This window comes from Myiozetetes cayanensis, unplaced genomic scaffold, assembly GCF_022539395.1.
Source record: "Myiozetetes cayanensis isolate MyiCay16 unplaced genomic scaffold, myiCay2020 scf28, whole genome shotgun sequence".
Taxonomy (NCBI): Eukaryota; Metazoa; Chordata; class Aves; order Passeriformes; family Tyrannidae; genus Myiozetetes; species Myiozetetes cayanensis.
In genome coordinates, this window is record NW_026087499.1 from 4,840,364 (window position 1) to 4,854,136 (window position 13,773).

A 13,773-nucleotide genomic window follows, 5' to 3' on the forward strand; every position below is an offset into this window, starting at 1 on the left:
GGAAGTGGAAGTTTGACAGGCTGCCTCCGATTGAAAATACCCAAACATGCAAAATAAGTCCTGTGGTCAGGATTCAGTGAATCAGCATCAACAAGCAACTGCAACTGGTATTTCTCATGCAAAACAACAATTGCTCCTGCTGTAATCTACTGGTTTTCTGCCCCTAATTCAACTAAGGCTTTAGGTCAGAGAGAAAAGTGTTTGTAACATGGTAAAACAGAGCTGATTTGATGTCTTTAGCAATGTAATTTTATCTGGAGACTTCCAGCTCTCTTTTAAGAGAAATTCTCTGTGCACAGGACTGAAGGGTCCCTGTGGCTCCCCCTCTGCAGATCCCCCCCTTTTTGTATCAAATGTACAGAACCAGGCAGTGACATTTCCATCTCCAAGATGCCTCAGTGTTATTAAGCTGCTTCACAGATGGGAGACACAGACAATAAGGCACAATTTGTGAAAGATCCAAGAACATGTGAGTGGCAGGGCTAGGAAGAGGATTCAGCTTCCCTAAGAATTCCACCAGCCCTTGCTAAAGCTACCACTCCTTTCTGCCAGGAACCTTTTGCTCAGCTGCTCCCCTGGATTCTTTACCTGCTTCCCCCTGGAAGCAACACTACCTGCACTCTCAGATCTGCAGATTCTGCACGGAATCCGTGCAGCTTTCCTGTCTGTGAAGGGCTTGGCAGGAGGTGAGGGATCACTCCCAGGCTCTGGATATTTTGGGACAGGTATCCTGGAGGTCTGGCAAGCCCCAGCCCTGCTCCCACAGCATCCAGGCAAAGAGGGTGTCACTGCCAAGGTGTGACAGCTCAGATCTGCTGCTCAAACCCAGCTGCAGTGCCTGGATGGTCTGACACCCTTCTCTGCTGACTTTCATTTCAGAACTTTTCCTCCTGACCCATCTTTCTCTGTACAACGTTTCCTGGTTCATTTTGTCTATGCAGCTTTTTGGGGCTTATTTCTGTCCCTCAGCTGTTTCCCTCACGGCACAGAAATTCTCCTGAACCTTTCCGAAGCTTCGCTCACTTTTGCCAACCGTTCCGTGCAGTTTGGACCAGCAGGGAGGAGGCTCTGCAAAAGCTTTCTATCTAAGAAGATATGAAAGCTTTCTTTACTTTTTAAACCCTCGTTTGCATCAGGCAGTGATGCTGCTAAAATCAGGGGTGTGGCCTGTGATCTGCTGAGTGCACAGCACCCTCTGGTGCCCTCACACTCGTCACCCACCACTGCTCTGGTCCCTTCTGGTGAACTCTTAGCATGTTTTACACACTCCTACAGTTTAGCTGCCCTCTCAGGTTCCCTTTTCCCTCTTCCCATTAAAGAAAATAAAAGATGTAATCCAGACAGTGTTCTTCTTATGTGCTTCAACTGGTGTTATGGTAAAACATCAAATTGCTCCAGTGAGTGGCCTCAGAAATGGAGTTTTGTTTATAATCTGTGCTTCTTCAGTGCTCCCAAGCAAAGCCCCACAGCTTTATCACCTGTTAGCCAAAAATACTTCCAGCAGTAAATTTTAGTACATACAGGCTTGGAAAAGCACAAACTTCTTGATTAGAATTTTATGCCAAACAACTCCCCCCTCAAATATTCTTCACTCCATAGAGCTGGGATCCCACACTGATCAAATTTTGATTGCCAGTCCATTTATTTATGATCCTGACTTCCAGGCTCCCCTAAAGGGACAGGATGGGTTTGAAAAACATCCTTGGTAACAATTCCATAATCAAAGAACTACAGAGAAGGAGAGCAAGGAAGGTAAAAAAACAATTTCTCTCCATAGCTCCCAGTAGCAGGAGTTGAATAAACACAACAGAAGGTAGACTTTGGACTAAAAACAATGATCTGGCTTTACATTCTTTTAATTTTCTTTTCAGGATACTATTAAGATAAACCTTGAAAATAAAAGCAAGTGACAAACCACACTGGTCCTGGATCTTTAGTGTACTATCTGTACTATATCATGCCAAGCAGTGGGAAAAGAAGAGGAAAAACATTAATTTCTGACAGAGTTTTCACGTCTCCCATGGAAAATTCCACCACTCTGCATAAAAGTGCTCAAAACTTCCCCAAATAACTTGAGTAATGGAAGAAAAAAAAGAAAGAGCGATGATTGTGCAGACACACGTGAAGGATTGGGACCTCAGCCGGGAAATCCTTCCTTACAAGAGACTCAGACTGAAAACTGTCCGTCCTCATTCACTTTTTTTTTTTTTTTTTTTTTTTTAAGCAGCTAATTGAGCATATTTTTCCATGAAGGAAGTCATTATTCCAGGCTTATGCTTCGCTGAGTTGAGGCACACGTGGCTGCCGAGGCTGCAGCACCAGGTGCACCTGAAGGACTGCAAAGGGTTTTCCTGCTCATTATCAGACATTAACGAGTGCTGGGCACCAATGTTGGAGCCTGGGTGAGTGGCAGGGTGTTTGTTAATCGATCCATCAAGCACTGAAACCCAGAGCTAAACCAGCAGCAGTCTCAGTTTTATTCAGGTCTTTACCATTTTGGTTTTAGTGGCTTTTTTTTTGCTTTTTTTTTTTTTTTGAGAAAGATCCTGCCCTGCTCTGCCCAGGCAGTTTTTAGGAATGCAGCCAAGGGGCACCTCTGGGCAGTTTTCCCCCTGATATTACACCTAAAAAAGGACTGAAAAAACTAAAAGGGGAAAATGGCCTATTCCTGTCTTAGAACTTATGAGCCGATAGAAGCTGTGAACTGAAGCTTGTCTTACACCTGCTCAGTCCTTCTCTGCTGCTGCTCTGCCACTGGGAGGGAAAATGCATCAAAATTAATCAGCATGGCAGCAGCAATGATTGAATCTGAAAACTTCAGACAGTGCAGTTCAGCAGCCAAATGAGACCAGCCTAAACCCATCAAAAGGCTTCCATCATCTGGCTCACTCAGACATGTGGTCACTACCTTATTTCAGTCACTAAAAGCAGCCATGAGAGACAACCAGTGTGAGTTTTATTTCCCTTTTCCCTCAGGAAGGAGCCTGTGCCCAGTGCTACAGTGTAGTCTGCTTGCCCTCTACATAGTTTATGGGCTGGACCAGAATCACCACAGCTTTAAAGCAAATTAAAGGCAATTAAAATTAAAAGCCCTCCTAAGCTGCTGATGGAGATATGATCACATATATCCACTGCTGCTCTAAAGAAGTCACAATTAAAGCTGATCTTAGGGTCTTCCTCAAACACTGTTTATTTGCTCAGACTGACCAAGGGGTGTGTCAAGATCTGAAAAACCTCGTGGAGATCAGAGATCCAAGATTTTCTAAAAGCTCGGGAGTTTCTAAATAAAAATTACGTGACAGGTCTAACACAGGGTTTGTTGAGGAAAATTTATGAAAGTCAGTGCCTTTAAAGCAGCAGCTGGAGCTGAACACAACTTTATCTGCAACTTGTTTCAACCTGCACCTGAGTTTCCAGCAGCGAAGCTGAAGAGGGAAGAGCAAATTCTCAACGCCCCGAGATACCACAAACCTTAATCCAGCCCTGATGTGAAGCTCAAGAGTTTGGACTTTTTAACCCATGGTTGCCGTGATAAACATGGTTTGTTTGCTTTAAAAGTCAGGGAACTCTTGGGAATTGCTTTCCTCCAAATCCCCATCCCTTCTGGAGAGAACAACTGCGGAGCCCTTCCCAGAACACTCAGAGCTGAGCGTGCAATCTGGCTGAACAGGGGGAGAGACCACGACAAATGGTGAATGTTCCAGGGAAAAAATGCTCCTGCAAGAAAGGAAAACCAGAAATTGACCTGAGATATCTGCAGAGCAAGTTTGTATTCCCTCGGGAGGAAGTGTAATGCTTTAATTTGTCCTCCTTGAAAACGCTTTGGAGAGTTCTCTTTGTTCTAAGGAACAGCAAATGGATTTACAGCGATGAAACCAGTTGACAAGTGTTTTAGTTGACCAGTTGGTTTTGGCTTTGAAGTAGAAATGTTGAAAAGGCCTGTACATTTTGCTGAATGCAAAGAAAAAGTCTTCAAGAAGACAAGAACTCACTGTAGTTACCAATCTCTTGGTATAACTGAAGCAGCCACAATCCCTTCCATGGGAGAGGATCCTGCTTGTTCTCTTGTCTTCCCTCTGAAGTGATCTTTCCATCCTCTTAAAAACTTTCTCTGGCCATCCAGAAGTTGAGTGTCCCTTAGGGAAGGCAGCAGACTTTGACTTAATGCCTTGTGACGTGTCCCTCGCCCTGTTAATAAGCTGGGTGAGATGTCAGGTGGAATCACATCAGCCAGTGCAGCAACTCCCCCAGGGGAGAGGGGGGAGCCCTGCAATTCTGCCTCTGGAGCTGCTTTTCACAAGCATGTTGATAACCAGGGCTAATTATTACCATGAGTAGTTTGATAATTGCTTCAGAAATCAGTTACCTCACTGGCAGCAAACTGGGGTGGAGGGGGGGATTCTCTCTGCTAAGTCAGTGATGTTAAAAAATAACCCCCAGAATTTATTACAGTCCCGCTTGGCGTGGTGCAGGCTGGTCTAACACAACATTTCTCATCCTACATGTTGATAATGCAGTGGTACAGAGGGTTTTAAACATCAGAACTTCAGTAGGACCCTGAGGACGGGGAGGTGGAGGTGCCTCAGCACCCAGGGGTTGTCTCACACTGCTGCCTGGTGTTAAGGGAGGGTAGCTCAGTGCCTGCCCTTTGCAGGGACAGATCTGTTTTATGGGAATAATTAATGCCTGGGTGAACATCTTCACTCACCTGCTCATCCTGGCTTCCACAGTTTTGGGTCTGCCTCATTTCAAAGATATTAAAGCTGGGTAACATCACAAAAAATAAAGGGAAACCACACACATTGTTAGCGAAGTTAAAGGGCACAGTGGTGGGAGGCATCACAACCTGAGATGGTTCTGCATCTACTTTTTTCTTTAGCAGGATCAAAAAGAAATCCATCTCGAAAAAATGTCATAAGTGAAGTCTCTTAAATCTCAAATTTGAAGGGAACCTAAAAGAAAAAGTGAGTTTGCTCCAGGCTCTTTTACATTTTTCAGGAAGTTAATGGCACAAAAAGTGAACATGGTAAAAACATTGTCCGTGTGGTAACCCGTGGAATGTACTATACTCTCCCTTTTCTCAGGCTGTGCTACAAGCAAAAAAGATATTTTTAAGGATTGTGTGATGGCTGCTGACTAAAAATAGAGAAGCAAAAAATGTCTAACGAAACACTTTCAGTAAAAAAAAAAAAAAAGAAAAGAAAAGAAAATTGAAAATTACTTTTTGTTGTATTGCTATTCTTGGATCCATAAAAAGTGGAACCTTTCCTTGCACTAAAATGACATAGGAAGTCACACGTTACCCTGAAGAGCTTCTCTCCTTTGGCTACTGCTCCAGCCAGGGGTGGCCAAAGCAAGAGTGTTACAAATTGCACCACTGAGAAGGGTTTTAATGACCAGTTTTTGAGCAGCATGAATCAGTTTAGAGGTACTTTGGATGGTAAAAGCATCCAATAAAACATTAGTTAATGCAAACGTTCAGGAAAGCCCTAACGGTTTTTTAGTTGGTTTTCAGACTTGTCACTCCTCAGAAAATCCGGTTTGCTGCAGTGTTGTCACTGATAATGTGGTCACTGGGCATCACTCAGGGTGATCACTCACTTTATTGTCACTTTTAAAAGCCCTGTCTGGTCCTTTTTGCTGCCGGTGGCTCCTCACTGGTACCTGAAGTGACAGAGGGACCAAAGCAGGAGGATGCAGGGGCACAACTGCTGAGCTCCACAATTCCTGCAGAGCTTTCAGGAGCATTTCTGAGCACGCAGCTTTGGGCAACATAAATGAATAAAGTACAGGTCAGACTCCCTGGATACACCTCCTGAGGTAAAAAAAAAAAATAATCCATCCCAAAGTCAGTGTTGGAGTTGAATTCACATTCACAATGTAACACCTCAGGGCCTTTTTTAAACAGGGTAAGGGATAAAACTGCTGTAAGACTCGTGGGCTATAGGAGAAGATATCTAGATCTAAATCACTTATTTTAGGAGTAATCTGCTTTGCTATGAAAGATGCTGAATTCTCAGTAGTGCTTGCAGGCAATTAAAATTGTTAATATTCTTTGTACTTGGTGGACAGCTGCCTACGCCTACAAATCCATGAATCACGATCCTCTAATTCAGTTTTCCTGCAGTGAAACCAAGATATTATTAACATTGCAATAAAGAAAAATCCTCTTAATTCACTGCTTATGTTTCATGAATTGATTTATATGATAGAGACAGTGCTGGCACTGCAGAGGGAGGCTCCAATACTTATTTCCCCTCCTGATCTGTGTGAGCAGAGTGCTCAGCACCTCAGTTTCTCCCCCATTTCATATGGAAACAACCAGAAGCACCAGCAGGCTGGAGCTTTAAAGCAAAATGATATTCACTGCAAAAGCTTTCAGCATTTCCATGTTAAAAGGCAGAGGCTTTTAAATATTTATTTTTTAACAACACAATAGTGCCTTGATCCGAAGGCACACGTAGATGGCTTGGGGCTATTAAAGTGCTGAGGAGGCCTCCAGGAGAGCAGCTCCCTCCTTCTTTGTGCCCCAGGATTAGTTTATGCAAGACAGGTCTTGCAAATACAGAACAAAGCATGAAACATTCATTCCCGAATTTAAAGCATGAATTAACTTACCCCATAGATAGGAAAATCCTGCATTTGAACTGCCTTGTCCTCCTGGAGTTACTCCTGACAGGCTGCTATCACCAAAGTGATCCCATGCAGTGCTTTGAGATAAGATCTGTCTTTGGGAACTCCACTTAATCCCATTCCTCTCAGCCCACCTTCTACCCTCAGATTGCCACTCCAGCCCTCCACACCCTCTCAGGCCATCATTTCATTTTAACCAGTCATAAATGATTTATAGTGCAGTCCAGAGAACAATTAAATCCTTAATCTAATCATTGTCTTAACTCTGATTCATTTGATTTGTTTGACTTCTTGGTGTCCTCTGTTGCTCTGGCTCCCCTTGCTACGATACTTATTCACTTTATTTTTCAGGAAAACGATCCAAATGATAAACATTCAGCAGAAATATTTGTAAAGTCTTAGTCTAGTATTTCTCCTAGGCACAGCAACAGCAGTGGCAGCTGAGACCCTTTATTAAAGTCCCTGGTGTAGTGTTTCATCTGAAGAGATTGCAGGACGTGATTCAGCCACACGTCAGTGGAATAACATGAGAACGGATCCAGATTTTGCCAAATAACTGAAACATCCCCGATCTCTGCCCCGATTTCAATGCTTGGATTCGTTTTGCTTTGAGGTGTGCTTTGCTCCTTAGTAAAATTCCTCGGATTGCTGCTGCCCGTGGATGTGGTTGGCAGTCAGGAGGTGAGCTGGGGTCACCACAGCCAGACAAGCCATGGTTTGTGCTGCTCAGAGATCACCCTGCCCTTTTTCTCTCACCAAAACCTTGCATTTTCATCCCCATTTGGACCTGGAGCCGGGCTGGAAAAACATGCTGCTGCTTGAAACTGTGGCAGAGAAATCGCAGCTCAAACCCTTCCCTGTGTGGAACACGTTCCTTGGCTCAGATTGCTCCCTGGGACTGGGGAAGTGGTGGGATCCAGCCCTGCTCTGAGCGTGTTTCAAACCAAGCAGGACCTGTGAACGTCTCGCTCCCTCTCGTGGCCACAGGGTACTGTGGAGATGGGCTCTTTTTGGTTATTCACTGACGTTATGTGCAGGTAAATCCCATTTACAGTCAGGAAAGGCCACGGAGAGCTCCACTCTGCACACGTTCCCAAGTGTCCATCCCCACATCAGTCTGCTTTTCTGTCCCTCCCTGCCCTCTCCCGTTTGAAACAACTACTCATTCCACCAGCTTTTGTTCATCTGTGCATTTCCTCCACGCAGCTGCCTATTTTTAGGAGCACAGTGTACAGAAAGGGAAAGAAACCACATTATTTTATATGTGATTCCTCCCTAAAATCAGAGTTGAAACGGGACTTTCCCCCTGGAACTTCGTGGGGGTAGTACTTCTCATTTGTTCATCCATGTGCATTTCAGTCTCAAAGGCACACAAGTTTATTCCCAGAGACAATCAGTCATCTTCAAAGAACTGGCTGTGCCCCTATGCCCTGTGTGTTCCTTAGTCCCTCTCCCTGTAAACCCAGGCAAGTCCTGCCCCACCTTGAAGGTGCCCAGACAGCTCCTGGCTGCTCTTAGGACACAGCATGGCCTCAAACAGTCCTGGGTTCTGCTCAAATTCCAAGCAGGTGTGATCTCAGTCAGGGTTACAACATTTCTTGTTGAATTTCCAGCACATCGAGACAAAGTGTCTTTAAAAAAATTTAGGACATGTAAATTCTTACTGACAGGCATTTTGCTTTATCTGTATAAACTCACACTCAAAGCAGTGAAAGCCTTTGAAAGTATTAAGAAAAACTCCCAGAACCATTCAGCAGTAAATGAGACTGAGTACACAGTAGGTGTGTTTTTCCCCCCCCTCTGGCTCCATTGCTGTGTTGCTTTCTTTATATAACTGTTCTGGTTAAAAAACACTCCTGACCTAAGAAAACCTACGTCAACCTTATAATTTTTTGTTAAACACATGGTGGTCAGTCACAGGTTTAAAAGTAGGAAAGAGTGGGCATTCCATATTTAACTCTGAGTCACTCCATTGTGTGTTACGTCGAGACAACTGCAGAGCTGGGAAGAGTTTCTGTGGATGAAGCACCCCCTGACAGAAATCCCAGCTCCAGGGTGTCCTCAGGATCGTGCACTCTCCCTACAATCAGTTCTTAAGCCCCATGTAACCTGTTGCATTCCATGAAATTTTTAGGACTGAGTCCCTGGAGGATTTCGCTGTCTCTGGGGGGAGCCTTATTGAGGAAGCAGCTGAGAAGTTCTGCTCCAGGGTCTTTAGAACACTCATATCCTCTCAAGAAAGGCACTGCAGACCAGCTACCAAATGTCTCCTACTGCCTTCACAGCAGTGTTTTGTTCCTGGGAGGCAGTGGTGTTACTCTTGGGGAAAGAATATAAGAATATAAGAATATGGCTTTTGTGTTGAACGACCCAAATCCATCTGCTTCTAATGAAGAACCTTAAAACATGAACAATATCAGTTTCAACTTTGGAACTTCAACATCAAATGAGGGACTCTGAAATATCATAGAGAAGTCTTGACATTCACACAGGTCACCTCACTCTATGTAAAACTCCTGTGCAGCCCTCTGTGCCCTTTCCCTCTCCCAGCACATCTTAATCAACTTTTCATCCCTGATTCAAATGGCATCGGGGAGAAAAGTGACCTGTACAAGGAGCAACTGCCCATAAATCTCAGAGGAAACTATCTGAAGTGTAGATGCTTTCTTCTTTCCCCTTAAATACGTTTATTTTGAGAGTCTTATTGATTTTGGTGAAACGGGGAGTTACTTTTGTAGCTCAAGAACTCCAACTTCAAGCATTGCTGCAATTTGCTCATTCATAATCCACATCTGACAGCTTGGGCTGCTCACAGCTCTCTGCATATATTACACTGCCAGGAGCACAGATGGTCAAGGAACAGGATTTGATTTATAGCTGCTTATCTTAAAAAAAAGCTGCATAATGTGAATATTTGAGTTTGTCAATACTGAGACCGAATCTCTTACTACGGGAAACTAAAACCTCAGTGACTCAAACCCAAAAGCTACGATAAAGTGACACCTATTTGTGCAAACCAATGATAAGATATGATGGACTTGAACTTCAACAATCTGGGAATAAGGGAAGGTAAAAGCCACTCCTGAGGGCAAGGATCTGTAGTTCTGCAAAGGCCTTCTGCAATTCCACACATAATCTGCTGGAATGTTACCTGACAATAAAGGAAAGTTGCCCTGTGGAAAGCAGATAAGAAAATTCAGAGTTATCATTTGGGGTCTCCTCCTCTGTCAAGCAACTGAACTTTTCCTCAGGCTGGATCAGTGTTTTTATATTTCACTACCTGCCAAAAAGGGTGGGTTTGGCTGCAAAGGGAAAACAGGAAATGGCTTGAAAATTAATAAAGCTTGCAGAAAACGGCTTTTGTGCTTCTGACCAAATATTACAGGGCCCACAGCTGCCCCCAGGGCCCAGAAACAGGAAATTTGGCAACAGAAAGAGACAGTGTCGTTTGAGCTACGGGGGAGATTTGCAGAGGATGTCATCAAATGGAATGCCTAATTTACACTTTTTGAGTGTTTTTAGTGAAAGGGTAGAAAGGGGAAATATGGGTTTGCTTTGTATGGGCTGGAGATGTTGTAAGCTAAGATTTCCCTTGTATTGGAGATAATGGATGAGGTGGTTCTGTGGAAAGACAAATTTTAGAGCATTGGAGCTGTACTTTCATGAAAAATGCTGCAATAAGTCAGGCTAAGTCAGAATATTAAGAAGTGTGCCCATGCTATAACCTCTTGACAGCTTGTGGGACTGCAGGGGGGCAACTTAAATATTCCTCTGTGAGATATTTGTGTGGTCTTTTTAGATGTGAGTATAGAGAGTCACCCCCATGTGTACATGCACTGCTCTGGTCTCTGTGGTGGACTTTAAACAGTGGGGATGGTTATGCTCCCATTTTACAGGTTATTTACATGAAGTCAAAGCCCGTTTGTGATCAGGGAGAACCTTGGATTGACTTCAGTGCCCCTGGGTTCATGATTGATCCAGGGGAAAACATCGTCCCACACGGCTTCGCCCCTGAGGCGGAACAGTTGGCAGGATACAGTCACCACTTCTCTACTCCCCCAGCTCTGGTTCATTCCTCGCTCTCACTGAACCAGACACAGCCCAAACCTCTCCCAGGACTCTGCAAACCGCTGATATGATGAGACGGAAGGAACCGATTATGAAATGCAAACCCGAGGGCTGCGTGGACTCGAGCCCCTTCCCACCTCCTCCCCTCAGCCACTGGGACTGAAAACACAGACCTGCCTGGCAGGGAAAAAAAAAAAAAAAAGAGTCACCCATGCACTCATATCCTGGCAATTTGTGGGAATTGTCATAACACACCCAGACCAAATTACGTGGCTAACACTCATCTCGTGACAGCACCGGGGCACGTGTGCACATCCACTGCCAGTGCTCACCTTCTGCTCTCTCACAGACACACAATTCAGGGCTGCTTTAACTGCAGATGAATTGTTAAATCAGCACCTCTGAATAAACTCCTTTGTTGCCACAAAACCTCTTGGTTTAAGGGAATGACAGGAGACTGAACTGTAGTTTCATTAAACGCCCTTAATTTGGGAAATTGGAAGAGTTCAGAGGAAAACTGCTCCCTCAGCCCCCTGGCTCCGTCCTCTCTCCTGAAAGAACTTTGTTGCTGTTTTAAATCAGAGGGCTCAGCAGTGTCTCCCAGCCTTCATCTCCTTACACAGCAACTGTCCCCACTGGAAGGCAAGTTCCTGTCACAGTTGTCCTTCAGGAGCAATCCCATCCCAAGGTGACAGAGAGGAAGAAGCTTTTTCACCAGCTGGTTTTGCATCTGTAGGCACATTTCTTCTGCCCTTTGGTGCACTTTGATGCCGTGATAGAAGCTGATGTTATCAAATTCTTCACAGTTCAGTAAATTTAGCTGAGGAGTTTTCCTTTGAGGAACAGGCTGGCATAGGAGGAACAATTCCTTACTGGGAAGAGTAATAAGAAAAAAAAGTGTTGGAATAGCCACTGGAATTTGGACATCTCCAACTCCTGAAAGCTCAAGAACTCTAGCCCTATACCCAGAAGACAGTACAGCTTAAAAGAAGAATTTATTTAAGTCAGCAAATAACTCTTCCTTTAGAAAGGCTTACTCCTAAACCTGAGATAAGTTTGTTTATATGAATAATCATAAAAGGTCTCCAGAGTGCTTTTGAAGAAAACTGAATGAAATCCTAAAAATACCTTCTTTTTGCTCCTGTTGAAAATTTGTTGACATTAAAAAGTCACTGTTTGCACCAGTTTGTCTTTCATGGTGTACTACATTCATTTTTTTTTTTTATTCTAAAAATATGTACAGAATTCCAAACATTCCATTCTGATAAGGTAGAAAAAATATTTCTTTCAAGATAAATTCCATTAAAACTGACATACTCCCCTAGCAAGATTTAGTTTCATATGAGGGGCATTTCCCCAATAAATAAACATTCTCCTAAATAAATCTGGAACTGCCTTATTGAGAATAATTAATCCCAGCTTTTCAAATGCTGTCAGATAGTACAAGGCAATATTTATTTTACTGTTTTTCTGGAGACAATAAGCCAATATTGCCTGTTGATTCTTGGCATTGGCATCAACTGTTGTTGTCCTACCCTCCCCTTCATCTCAAAGAACAAAATTACATCCCCATAATTTATAGTTAAAGGATTCCTTTGGCACCCATCACTTTGAGAGGGAGAGAAAATCCCAGTGGAAGGTGCAGCATTTCCCATCTGCAGCCCCTTTTCCATCATGTCTTACGTTCAGCCTTGTTTTGGTCCTTCATAGCACCAAGTGTTGTGGGGTCTTAATGACAGCTCTGACTCATTCCCTGAGCAAAACAACCCAGCCATGGTTTAGGGGGCTCTTTTTTGTTTGTTTGGTTGGTTGGGTGGGGTTTTTTTGTGTGTGTGTATTTAAGAAATGATAAAACCCCTGACACAAGTCTCCTCTAGCAGAGGTTCCCTCCTCCACAGCTGTCAGCAGGAAGGAGATAAATCCACACTGCTGCTGCTGCTGACTTGGAGATGCAGAAGCTTAGGGAGAAGGTCCTACCCTTCCTCACTCACTCTATGACACCCTGGTGCAGTCAGCTCATACATGAGCACTGATTAAAACTCACCACACTCCTAAACAATCTCAGAATCACAGAATCAACTGGGTTGGAAAAGACCTCCGAGATCCTCCAGTCCAACCCTTGATCCAACCCCGCCGTGGTTCCCAGCCCATGGCACTGATGCCACATCCAGTCTTACCTGAAACACCTCCAGGGATGGTGACTCCACCACCTCCCTGGGCAGCCCATTCCAGTGTCTGAGCACTCTCTCTTTAAAGAATTTCTTCTTAATGTCCAACTAAGCCTCCCCTGGCACAGCTTAAGACCGTGCCCTCTTGTCCTGCTGCTGGTTGTCTGTGAGAAGAGCCCGACCCCCACCTGGCTACCCCCTCCTGTCAGGGAGCTGTAGAGACAATGAGGTCTCCCCTGAGCCTCCTCTTCTCCAGGCTAAGGTCCCCCAGCTCCCTCAGCCTCTCCTCACAGCACTTGTGCTCCAGTCCCTTCCCCAGCCTCATTGCTCTTTTCTGGACGTGCTCCAGATACATATAAATAGATGTAAATCAGGAGATTATTACTTGCCCAAGATGAGGGAAGATTCAGAATAGGGTTAATATAAATAGTTTCTCTCCAAGCTCAGCCCCAGTTCCTGCCTGACAGCCGTTGTTGGTGAGCAAAGACCTGTCTGACAGATGTTGGTGCCATCCAGCCTTGCACACCCGCCCTGCAAGGCTGATTCCCAGAAACATGGGCAAGGAAAAACCCAATGAGTCTTGCACAGGCTCATTGAAGGGCTATACTGCTAATAATAATACATATTAAAAGGAAAAATCCTCTCTCTGAAGAGTGGTATCAGCACTCTGAGACCAGCAAGCCTGTGAGCAGAGAGAAATGGTCGAGCACAGCCAGGGTGTCACCTGAGGACACGAGCTCAGAGCCTCAGACACACAGGAAAATTCAGACACTATTTACTGCAGAATTAAATAGCCTGTCCTAAAACTATTTCAGTATCCCTAAATGCACATTCAGTACCACATTTGCTTAGACAAACACGGGGGCTCGCTTTGAAATGAAAAAACCATCAGTTCTCCGCTGGA

At 44.3% G+C, this 13,773-nt stretch overlaps 1 protein-coding gene across 1 annotated transcript in view; it reads left to right on the forward strand.

Annotated features, from left to right (window-relative positions):
- Positions 1 to 13,773, forward strand: part of TMEM51 (transmembrane protein 51) — a 317,126-nt gene that overhangs the window by 3,550 nt on the left and 299,803 nt on the right. The window lies entirely within an intron of this gene.